A 12223-nucleotide genomic window follows, 5' to 3' on the forward strand; every position below is an offset into this window, starting at 1 on the left:
CCGAGGCACGTGACAGCCCCACGCGCCAGGTGCTCTGCGCCCTTCCCCAGGCAGCCCCACCCCCGACCCCCCTTCCCCTGGGATCCCCCCAGGCAGCCCCCCCGACCCCCCCTTCCCCTGGGATCCCCCCAGGCAGCCCCACCCCCGACCCCCCTTCCCCTGGGATCCCCCCAGGCAGCCCCCCCGCCCCCCTTCCCCTGGGATCCCCCCAGGCAGCCCCCCCGACCCCCCCTTCCCCTGGGATCCCCCAGGCAGCCCCCCCGACCCCCCCCCCTTCCCCTGGGATCCCCCCAGGCAGCCCCCCCGACCCCCCCCCCTTCCCCTGGGATCCCCCTAGGCAGCCCCCCCGACCCCCCCTTCCCCTGGGATCCCCCCAGGCAGCCCCCCCGACCCCCCCTTCCCCTGGGATCCCCCCAGGCAGCCCCCCCAGCCCCCCCTATCCCTGGGATCCCCCTAGGCAGCCCCCCAGCCCCTTTCCCTGGGATCCTTTCCAGGCAGCCCCCCCAGCCCCCTTCCCCTGGGATCCCCCCAGGCAGCCCCCCCGCCCCCTCCCCTTCCCCCCTGGGCCCCCCCATCCCTGCAGGCAGACCCCCCAGCCTCTTTCCCTTTGAGGTCCCGCCCAGATATCCCCTTCCCCTCGGAGTCCCCCCAGACAGACCCCCCCCCGAGTCCCCTTCTTCTCAGGGACTCCCCTGGAGCTCACCTCCTCCACAGGGACCTCACTGGGAGCAGAGCCCCAAGCACCCGCCTTGGGAACAGACCCCTGCCATTGCCCCTCAGGGACAACCTCCTCTGGAATCAGACCCCTCCCCAACATCCCCTTCCCCTCAGGGCTCTCCTCCCAGGATTTCCAGGGAGCCCCCCCCCCTTTTTCACCTACTTCATGAGTCACCCCTCATTTGATGGACGGGTGTAGTCCCTCCCCTGCTGTCAGTTGCTCGTTCCCCCCAGCACCATCTCCACTGGGGATGGGGGCAGTAGGGAACTGGCTGCACTTCTGCCTTTTGAAATGTAGCAAGGACATTTTAAAAGCAGAAGCACCGAGGGAGTAGGGGGCGAGCAGGGGACTCAAGCAGCCCCCCACTGGCCATGCGGCACCTCTGCCTTTGAAAGGCAGCAAGAGCCTTTGGTCTATTTCAACGGCAGCGGTGCCCTTATCCACCAATTGAATAGTCAATGCAAATTATATTGGCTTTTCAATTCGTCTAAATTTAACATCCTTAGTATGAGGAATGTTACCCATATCTGGCCTAGGCAAATATGCCTATACAACGGACTTTTCTGGCCTTCTGCGTGATGTACTAGGTCAGGCCAGCTGGCCGTGATGGGGCTGTGGCCTACGAGGAAATCTATGGACAGACTATTTTTGTAATTAGCTGCTACGTGCTTTCCTGCTGCTGATCCAGAGTTCTGCACAACTGGAACTTACATCTTCTCTGGGCCTGCCCTCTGTAATCTGGAGGTCTCCTTTATCGAGGTCCCCTTTACTGAGGTGGAAAGTGTTGCAGCCTGTTCTCCCCAAACCTCATTTTAAATGATACTTCTGACTAACCTCTCTTCCCTGAGCTGCCACAGATCCTCCATTTCTGGATGTGCCTCTCTGCCTACCCTTGCTCTGCTGTGAGACCGACTCCTCCTTCCCGTGTTCAGCAGCACACACCGGACCTTTGACTTTCCAGGGGTAGATGGGATGAATAAGTGTCTTCATGGAGGACAGGGGGACCGGCCTCTCCTCATGAACCAGCCATGTGGTTCAGAGAAGCATGATTCCCAGCTGGGCATTCAGCCCATAGATAAGGCAAGCCCCAGTCCCATGCCTTCCGCCACACTCCCCTTCCCCCCACCCCCAGCCATGCTGGGCCCCCCTGTAGTGGCCCAGCCCATCTCCAAAACCCTTAGTCTCACCCGTCCGAGCAAGTGGCACAGTCCCACCCTTCCCAGCCCTCCGGTATGCCTGGCAGCTGGAGATCTTGACAGCCATGCCGCAGCAACATCCTTCCTCGCTGGCCAGAGGGCTGAATAGCTATGCCACGGACCCAGCTTTCCTGGGCACCCCAAGAATCAGGCAGCCGCACCATGACCCCAGCCCTCCCGGCGGCCAGAGAGCCAGGCAGCTGGAGACCTGGGTGGTGGGAACACGGGCAGTTTTGAGAAGTCAATGCCTTCCCTTGCCTACATCAGGGGCTGCCCATAAAGCGCTCTCAACGTCTCACACCAAGCACATTCTGTCATCATGTTTCAATCAAAGTGCAATGAGTGAGCTAGGGGAAGTGTAGGCAGGCCTCAGTCTGGCCCTGTACTCAGCCTGAGGGATCGCACTGGGGACGGCAGCCGTGGAGCAAGGCCAGGATGCCAGGTTCACCTATTAACTAGAGATACAGGCCCAGCTATTTGAGTGGATGCTCTCAGGCTCAGCCCCTGCGGGAGCCAGCTTTCCCGAGAGCGATAGCACACGGCTGGAAAACTGGGTCAGCTCTTGAGTGTTTTTTGAAGAGGGCAACAGGACTGCTCAATTTTCCTGAGCGACAGCTCTCCTGCAAATAGAGTCGTTCAGACACTGCTTGTGTTTTACTTAGCGGTGTCATCCATTAGGGTGCAAACCGGGCTCCTCGGCGAGGGGCCGTTTCACTTGTGAGTAGCACACGCTCTTCTCTTCGATCGCACACGGTGCCTACAAGGCTGCTTTAGAAGAATGCAGCATCATGAATATTTTATTTACTGCTGAACTGAGTGAATCCTAATATTGAAGGGCAGTCCCAAGGAAAATGGCAGCTGGGTCTGACCTGCCTTACTCCTCTGTAGGGAGAGAAGCAAGACTAAAGTTTTGTCCATACCCAGCTGCTTTTAACTTCCAGCCAGTTGTCTGCTACAGAAGGGAGCCCAGGGCAATATCCGTGCTGGCAGGGTTGTGTGACAGTCAGTCTGGGAACAGGCAAAAGTAATAATTACTGACAGCAAAGGAGGGTTCTCCCTTGAACTGGTCTGGCATAGGACTACCAGAGCTGTAATGCCTCCCCCGCCCCCACTTCAGCGAGGGCAAAAGCTGCTCGGTTAGTGGCAACAAAGAATTCCAAAGGAAGCTGCTAGCAAACTTCCCGCCATCTAGGTTCCCCCTCTGCACTGACAGTAGTGAGGATTTCAAAATTTGTTTGGAAAACAAAAAAAAGCAGCCCCCCCCTCCTGTGTCACTTTCCAGGGACATGAAGACATGGGTGTCTGGCTGGTGAGTCTTGCCCACATGCTCAGGGTTTAGCTGATCGCCATATTTGGGGTCAGGAAGGAATTTTCCTCCAGGGTAGATTGGCAGAGGCCCTGGAGGTTTTTCGCCTTCCTCTGTAGCATGGGGTACGGGTCACTTGCTGGAGGATTCTCTGCAGCTTGAGGTCTTTAAACTATCATTTGAGGACTTCAATATCTGAGATATAGGCAAGAGGATTATTCTAGGAGGGGTGGGTGAGATTCTGTGGCCTGCACTGTGCAGGGGGTCAGACTAGATGATCAGAATGGTCCCTTCTGACCTTAAAATCTAGGAGTCTGACAGACTCGTCCATCCTGGTTAAAAATCAGCTTCATCCCTCCATTACTGCAGGTTCTCCAGCTGACAAGGTGAACCCCCCCTTAACTATATTAGCAGGCAGACTCGTGGCAGGGAACAGATTGCTCCTGTCTGGTGCGTTCTCTTTCCTGTAACTAGTCGCATGTCACTTACCATCTGGCAGGGGAGCTGAATCCCTGCTGGGAATGCAGCGGGAGAGGCGGAAGGGGTCGTCCTGCGGAGAGTGGGGTCGCTACCCGAAGGTCACACCCTGTTCTCTGGCTGTTGGGGCGCATGGCCAGGACTGGCTGGCAGAAGCGGCACACGACGAGGGTCTCTGTGGCTGGTCCCCTCGCTGGCTTTGCTCCAGAGTTCAGGAATCCAGCGTGACGAGCCCGCTGCATGGCGGGAGCCTAGGGAAGGACACGCTTCCCTGGTGGTGGAGAGAGAACTGCACTAGGGCTCCCGGTGAGTGTCCCCAAGCTCACGGCGTAGGTCCCAGTCCAACGAGAGCCGGTAGCCTGTTTGAGGGGCCAGGGGCTCCGGGCCCTTTAAATCGCTGCTGGAGCACCACGGGGCCTGCTCGGGGCAGCTCTGCAGGTTGCCTGGGGGTGCTGCTCTGTGCCCTCCAGATGGTGCTGGAGGCGGAGGGGTGTGTGCATGCCACGGTCTGGGTGGCATGGAGTTGGCCTGGCCCGGCCCTGCCCTTTCCTGGCCCCTCTCCCACACACACCTTGCCCAGGGCCTGCAGAGGCTGCCAGCTCCCCTGCTGTTTGGGGATTCCTGGTAAATTGCCGTCAGCCCCCTCTGGGCAAACCATAAAGGTGTCCTTGGGTTGACTGCAACAAGCCCAGTGTTGCAGCGCACGCACACCCCATCCCTGGGGGAGGGGATCCGGCGGGGCAGGCGCCACCTGGCCCACTGCAGGGTCCTCGGCAGGCTCTTTTAGGCTGTAAACAGCAACCCTTGGTCTAGGGTAGTTATCTTAATGGTTAGAGTCAATAACGTTAGCCCTTGTCTCAGGGCAGCCTTGCCTAATGGGGGCAGGGGTGGCAGCCCTGGTAGGGGGACATGGGCCCACTTTCCTCCACCTGGTCCCAATCCAGGGCACTCGGGATATGTCCACACTCACAGCTTCTTGCGTGAGAAATATGCAAATGAAGCTAAGCATGGACTATCACCGAGCCTCATTTGCATACCTAATGAGCCACCATTTTTACAGAAGAGGCGCTTGCGCCAGGAGCTGTCTACACGGCCCCTTCTTGCGCAAGAAAACCCCCTTGCACAATGCCGCTACGCTGAGTATTTTCAGGAATAACGGCATTGCACAAGAGGGGTTTTCTTGCACAAGAGGGGTTTTCTTGCACAAGAGGGGTTTTCTTGCACAAGAGGGGTTTTCTTGCACAAGAGGGGGCCGTGTAGACAGCTGCTTCTGGCACAAGGGCCTCTTCTGCAGAAAATGGCAGCTCATTAGGCATGCAAATGAGGCTCAGCAATATTCCATGCTTAGCCTCATTTGCATATTTCTCACACAAGAAGCCACGAGTGTAGACATAGCATCTGAGTGGCAGAGGGTTCTACCACTCGTTCAGTGGGGGCTCCAAAGCAAAACACACCAGGCTCACCTGGGTGGGAGATACCACTCCAACACCCTCCCAGGGTCACTTGCTACCAGTGCTGGCAGGGTGGCATTCCACATGGTCCCTGGATCCCAGGCAGCTGGTACTCCCAGGGGCTCCTCTGGTGCTGGTCACTCACGGCAGTCTCCTGGGTCTCTGGTGCCCACTGTCTGGATCACCAACAGGTACAGCTCTAGCTGGAGATCCTTCCCCTTCAGTGGCCAGCCCCAACTGAGCAGCTCTCCTGCCTTTTATGCTGCCCCAGCATTTGGAGCATGCCCAGTTTGGGCGAAGGGGCGGGACTTCCTCCACCCGCAGGGTTTTAACCCCACCTGCTTCAGCTTGGGGTACGCCCACCCTACCAGCTAGCAATGCACATGCAACAACCCCATCACTGTGTCACCTTCACAGCTCTTCTGTGCACATTTACGCCCCGAGGCCGCAAAGTCATACAGGTTCTCTGCTACCAGGGCTAGCGCCGGTGGCTTCATTTGGGACCATCCAGAGCAGGAAAGCCAAGTAGGGGCATTGGTGTCTGCAGCACTTGGGCCTTGTGCTCTGGGTATAACACCCTGGCTGTGTCTACACTGGGCCACTTATTCCGGAAAATCAGCCGCTTTTCCGGAATAAGCTGCGAGCTGTCTACACTGGCCCCTTGAATTTCTGGAAAAGCAATGACGCTCTACTGTACAAAATCAGCCGCTATTCCGGAAAAACTATTCTGCTCCCGCTCGGGCATAAGTCCTTATTCCAGAACACTGTTCCGGAAAAGGGCCAGTGTAGACAGCCCAGTAGTCTTTTCCGGAAAAAAGCCCCGATCGCGAAAATGGCGATCAGGGCTCTTTTCCGGAAAAGTGCGTTTACATTGGCCACAGACGCTTTTCCGGAAAAAGGGCTTTTCCGGAAAAGCAGCCTGCCAATGTAGACGCTCCTTTTCTGGAAAAACTGAAAACGGAATAGTATTCCAGTTTAAGCAGTTCTGGAAATTCCTGCCAGTGTAGACACAGCCCCTGGGTTTCTCTTCCCAGGCGTAACGAATACAAGCTCAAGTTCTCGTGTGATGATGTGACGGGCTGGGGGTCAGAGACAGGCGCCGAATAGCCTGGGGTAGAGCTACAAGACCCGGAAGTGGGGGCGAGGTGCAGGAATGCAATGGTTCGCCTGGATGTAATGGGTGATAGGAGCAATGGGGCTATGGACCATTGTGCGACGTACACACGTACCGGCAGCAAGTATCTGCTAATCAGTGGGCGTTCGCTCGTCCTCTGGCCTGACACGCGGGCGGATTCCAGACACCACTAGGCATGTGACTCAGGGCCCTGTAACAATCTGGTTTGTCTGTAGCCGTAGTGGCAGGCCTGTAACCAAAAGGGGAAGGCCGAAAGCCTCCCTCTGCCGCCAGACTGAAGAGCAGCAGCCATTAGGTGTAAAACCTGGAGTCAGGGCTGGCCCGAGCCATTTTGGAATTTGGGCCCTGCGGCCATGGGGGGAAGGGCACTGCTGGCGGGCACTGCGGGGATGGGGGGGGCCGGCGCTGCGGCAGTCAGGCACCCCCCATCGGTTGGCGCCCCGGGCAGCTGCCTGGCTCACCCACCCCTTAGTCCGGCCCTGCCTGGAGTCACAAAATTTGTTACCTGCACGAGTCTCTCTATCCCTCCCACACTTCAGGGACACACACCTGCACCCAATTCCTAGGGCTCAGGCGTAAGATCCTGCCGATCTGCAGGAAGTTCTGCCCTGAGCCCTAGGAACTGGGTACGGGTGGGTGTGTACATTCACAGGGTTGCACCTTGAGCACTAGGAACCGGGTAAAGGCGTGTGTCCCTACAGTGTGGGAGGGCAGAGAAATCTGTGCGGGGAACAGCCCTGCAGGTTGCAAGTTGCCAAAGCCTCGTCTTTACCAGCTTCCGTTTTCTCTCTCTCCTTCATTTGAAAAGAAACCGTAGTGCCCTGCCCGGCGCGGTAGCGGCTCTCCCGCCTTGCTGGCTGGGAACGGGCTGGCCAAACGCATTGACCCTGGTGATCGGGAGCTGGCCGGGGCCGGTGTTCAGTAAGGGCGCGTCTACACAGCAGGGCTCCGCTGGAAATAAGCGACGCCAATTGAGCTACGTCCATTGCGGCGCGTCTTTCGAAATGGGGAGCGTCCACACCGCCCGGAATTGGAAAGCGAGCCCTCTCCCCCCGGCTCTCCCGACTCCTCGTCCCACGAGGGCTGCGGGGGTCGGAGGAGGACGCCCTCCGGCTCGACACGCTGCCGAAATCCCTGCCGGCTGCGTAGACGTGGAGTTATCTCGAAACGACGTTGCTGGGCCGACGTCCCCTCGCTGATTCATGGGGCGGAGGGTTCTACCATCGCTCAGCGGGGGCGCCATCCAAACGCCAACCGGGGTGGGAGATACCACTCCGACACCCTCCCGTGGCCAGGGGAACCGCGGGGCGGACAGGGAGGCCCACCCGGCCCGGGGGACGTGGCGTGAGCTGGGAAGACGACGTGTTTCCTTTCCTGCTCCGTGGTACCTGCTGAGATGCAGCCAGTGCATCTGGCCGCGGGGGGCAGGGGTCTCTGCAGGGCGGGAATCGGGGGCTGGTTTGTGCTGCCCATGTGTAGCCTTCCTCCTGGGCCCTGGCGCGCCGGTTCCTGCTCCCCTGCGCGGCCGCAGAGCGCGCTCCGGAGCCCACACGGTGGCAGCATTTGCTCAGGAAGCTTCTGAGCGAGGCGATCCCGGCGCAAGGGGCCCCCTTTTCTCCGCAGAACGGCAGCGCAGCCCCTCCCGTGCCGAGCCCGGCGCTGGCATGGAGCTTCGTGCCCGACTGCCGCGGGAGCGTCTGCACCGCGAGCGGGGCAAGTCGTCCGCTTGCGCCGAGCGCGCTGCGAAGTAGAGCGCGATTCCGAAGCCTCCCTTCCCCCCTCGTCTGCCGCGAGGATCCCAGGGGCGTGGGAATAGCGAGCCCGTCGGATTTCGAGATAACGGGCTTGCTCAAAAGATGGGGAATCGCCGTTTCGGGCAACTCCAGCGTCCGCGGTGTCGATGGAGCCCAGCCCCGGGCCCTGCTCCCGAGGACAGCCTGTTCTCAGGACGGGGCACTGGGTTTGCTTTGCCGTGGGCCTCCTCGCTATCCCGACAGCCTGCACGAACGGAGCCCTGCAGGCCAGTGCCACGTTAACAGCCACCACGTCTCAGGGTACAAACGCCTCGCCCGCCCTGCCGCCAGCCGCCGCTGGGTTTGCCCCGGGGGGTCAGCTCCCCAGAGGCTCTTTCAGCCTCCGGAGCAGCCAGGGGTTTGCCACAGACTGGCCTGATGTCTCCTTCCTTACACAGGGCGTGTCGCCTTCCCTTGGGGCCCGTTCGGAGCAGAGGCCCAAAGTGGAAAGTCTCCACAGCTCCTGTGCCTGCGTGTCCGTGTTGCTGCTAACGCAGGGGTGGGCAATGCTTTCTGGGGGGGGGCGCTCCCAAGGTTTGAAAGCAGTCGAGGGCCGCATTCTTCCGGGGTGTTAATGGAGGAGATGTGGGATCTGGGGTGGATGTTGGGTGCAGAAGGCAGTTTGGGGGAAGGGATTGGGATGCAGGACGGAGACTGGAGTCTGGGTGAAGGAGGCAGTTGTGACCTAGGGCAGGGAACTGGGGTGCTGGGGGGCCGACCTATGGGTGGGACTAGGCTAAGAACAGAAGAATCATTGTGTGATCCCTCTCCTGTCACCCATTTCCAGACAAACTGAGGCTAGGAACACCATCCTCCGCAGCCTGGCTAAGAGCCATGGATGGACCGAACCTCCATGAATTTCACCAGCTCTTCTCTGAACCCTGTTAAAGTCCTGGCCTTTACCACATCCTCTGGCGAGGAGTTCCACAGGTTGACTGTGTGCTGTGTGAAGAAAAACTTCCTTTTGTTTGTTTTAAACCTGCTACCTACTGATTTCATTTGGTGACCCCAGCCTTCCTCAGATTTCACCAGCAGGCTGGGGGGTTCTGCCAAAAGCCAAGAACCGGCTGCTGGGCGTGGTGATGGAGGGATGTTCGTACGGGCGGGGTTTTGGCGCAATGCCAGGTAGGGACGTGACAGGTTAGCTGGTTAAGCGGTGGGCTGGCGCGGCCCCCCGCCTGCCACCTTTCAGCTGGGCACACGGTGAACCGCCAAGCTGGGGTTTGACGTCCCTAGTGCAACGTGGCCGGTGCCGGGCTGGCTGCGAGTGCTGCCGGGCATCCGAGGAGGGGGCCGCCGAGAGCGGAGCCAATCAATATGAGAGCGCGAGTGGCGTCCGCTGAGCTGGCTGCTGGTGAGTGTCCTGGTGGATGCAGCATTTGCAAAGATAAAAGAAGCCCAATAAAGTCTCTGCCTGAGCAGCCGGGAGTGGGGGGAGGGACAAGCCGCTAGGACTTGCCACTAGGAGCATCCAGAATGGTGAAAGGTCGAGAGAACATGAGCTGGGAGGGAGGCCAAAGGACGGGGCTTGTTGAGTTTGGAAAGGAGCAGACGGAGAGGGGACACGAGAGCGTTTTCAAGGATCTAAAAGGGTGTCACAGGGAGGAGGAGGGAAAATTGTTCCCCTTGGCCTCTGAGGACAGGACAAGAAGCAAGGGGCTGAAACTGCAGCCAGGGAGGTTCAGGTTGGACATTAGGAAAAACTTCCTGCCTGTCGGGGGTGAAACACTGGAATAAATTGCCCAGGGAGATTGTGGAATCTCCATCCCTGGGGATATTGAAGAGCAGGTTGGACAGACGCCTGCCAGGGATGGGCCAGACCAGGGGTTCCCAACCTGGGGTACGCATACACCCAGGGGGTACGAGAGGCTTGTCAAGGGGGTACAGGAAATATTTGGTAAATAATTAGATTATCCTAATTGAAATATTCCAAAAGTTCTCCTTGGAATAGGAGAACTTTGAGTGAGTGAAAAAAGTTGTGGATTCTAGAGTCTAGAATTTATTTCCTTTCATACTGACTAGAGGGAAGGTTTACTAAAAGCCAAGGGGGTACAGGGACCGAAAGAGATTGGGAACCCCTGGTCTAGACAGTACTGGGTCCTGCCGGGAGGGCAAGGACTGGCCTTGATGACCTCGCGAGGTCCCTTCCAGTTCTCGTGTGCGAGGGTTCTGTGACTCTGCAGGGTGGAGAATTGTCTTGTGGAGGGTGGATCCCAGCCTTCTCCACCGCCCTTCGGCTGCCTCCTGTGGGAACCTTCCCCGTGGGCTCTGCTCCAGCAGCCCGTCTGGCTTGATTCGAGCCCTGCCGCAGTGACTGGGCAGCTTGGCTTCTCCGGAGGCCGTGAATCAGGGCAGGCCCGCACCGCCAGTCTGCACTGGGCAACTCCCCCCGGCCCCCTCGGGTCACCCTGAACAGCACCTCCGATGCGGTGTCTCCCGGACACAGGGCTGTCTCCACAGTCGTCAGCTTGGCGCTGGAAAGGCAGAACAGCGTCACCGCCCACGCGAGACAGGCGCTAGCCTTGCACAGCTTCCCTCAGCGTCTGAGTCATTAACAGCCCTGGCTTACACACACACTCGGCTGGCGGCTCAGCCCGGGCTTAGGCCTGCCGGAGTGGGGGCCACGCCTGGCCGGGGCAGTGGCTCGCAGGGCCGTTCTCGGGAGGCGAGCTTGGACAAGGGGAGCCGTCCCCGGGCGGGGTTTCGGGAAGCTGCGCTTCGCTTCCCTGCAGCGTTGTTCCGGGGAAGGCCCCTGCACATGCCAACGGGCGGTTTGATCGGGAGGGGTTTATCATTCACAGCAGCGGGACGGGGGGGGGATGAGAATTAGTGGAAGGGCCAGGCCGGGGGGCTAGGAGAGAGGGTGAACGTGGGCAGGGGAGGGCTTTGGGTAGGTGTCTTCAGATGGGCTTGGACTTTGCAAAACCCAGTGCCCTGGGCAGTTTGGCACCAGCCCGTCACGGATGGAGGCGGGGGACCCTGGCACAAGCCACTGGCCGAGACACACCGTGGGCGGGACGAAACAGCCGGTGTGATCAGCTGATTGGGCCCAGCGAGGCGCCGAGGTGGAGCCGCTAGTTTGCAGAGCCGATCCCTGGCGCCATGAGCAGCCCGGCACGGCTTAGCACACGTCTGAGTCGCAGGGGCTCGTCAGCGGGACCCCAGCTTCCTTCCCTCCCCGGGGCCCGTCTTGTCCTTGTGCGGGGGCGGGAGGCTCTGTGCACAGCGCTGCTAGAAAAGTACCGATCTTCGCAAAAAGTCAGCGGGAGGGAAATACGTATCTGCCTCCTGCACTTCTCACCGGCTGGCCAGGAGGATGCGAAACCCTGCCTTGGTGGGGCACGGTCGGAGGCCTGGGTTTTATGGGCCACGGACAGTTTGTGTTGAGTGCCTGCATCCCCAGTCCTGTGGCACCGCGGAGTCTAACACAGATGTATCTAGAATGAAGCGGGTTTTGCCCACAAAAGCTCATGCTTCTCTCTAGATTTGGGTTAGCCTCTACGGTGCCACAGGACCACTCATTTTTAGAGTTACAGCCTGACCTGGCTGCCCCGCTGTGACGTAGTGGGGGTACTTGCTGGGCTGTGGTGACCTCTGCTGTCTGGAGCAAGACCCAGCAGGGAAAACCTTATTATGCAAAGGTGACTCCAACCCCCCATGGGGAGAAACAAAGGAAGGTGGATGCTGCCCTGGCTGGGGGGCAGGGCTGGAAGAGGGTTAGTTAGTTACTGTCTGAGAGCATGGAGGAGAGCCTAGGGAAAGGGGCTGGAGTTTAGGGGCCCAGTCTCCCCCATCTCGAGGGGGCCTGAGGCATCCTAGCCCAGCTCTGTGACCAGATTACATCTGTGCTGTGCTGTATCCTGGAGAGGCAATAAACTTCCTCTATTCCACCGGCTGGTGCGGTCTGTTTGTGCCATTTCGGGGTGCAGGAGACGGGGGACCCCACCGCGCCATCACACCCGCTGGAGCTATGTCTACACTACACAGATAAATCAGAAAAAGCAATGCAATTTGCAGTACGCAAGGGCTCTGTCTACATTGGCACCCTTTTCCGGAAAAGGGTGCCAATGTAGACACAGCCAAGTTGTGTCTCTTTTTCCGATTTGCCTCCAAAAGAAGCTTTTCCAAAATTTGGCCTGTCTACATA

General features: G+C 59.1%; 1 long non-coding RNA gene across 1 annotated transcript; it reads right to left on the reverse strand.

The window, feature by feature from the left end:
• Positions 1-1889: 1889 nt before the first annotated feature.
• Positions 1890-11624, reverse strand: LOC142819565 (uncharacterized). Its single transcript, XR_012897464.2, has 3 exons — positions 5161-11624; positions 3710-3968; positions 1890-2922 (listed from the first exon to the last, which is right to left on the reverse strand). It is a non-coding gene; the product is annotated as an uncharacterized LOC142819565 (long non-coding RNA).
• Positions 11625-12223: the final 599 nt, after the last annotated feature.

The sequence above is a fragment of the Pelodiscus sinensis genome, chromosome 22 (assembly GCF_052426305.1).
Source record: "Pelodiscus sinensis isolate ZL-2025 chromosome 22, ASM5242630v1, whole genome shotgun sequence".
NCBI classification, from domain to species: domain Eukaryota; kingdom Metazoa; phylum Chordata; order Testudines; family Trionychidae; genus Pelodiscus; species Pelodiscus sinensis.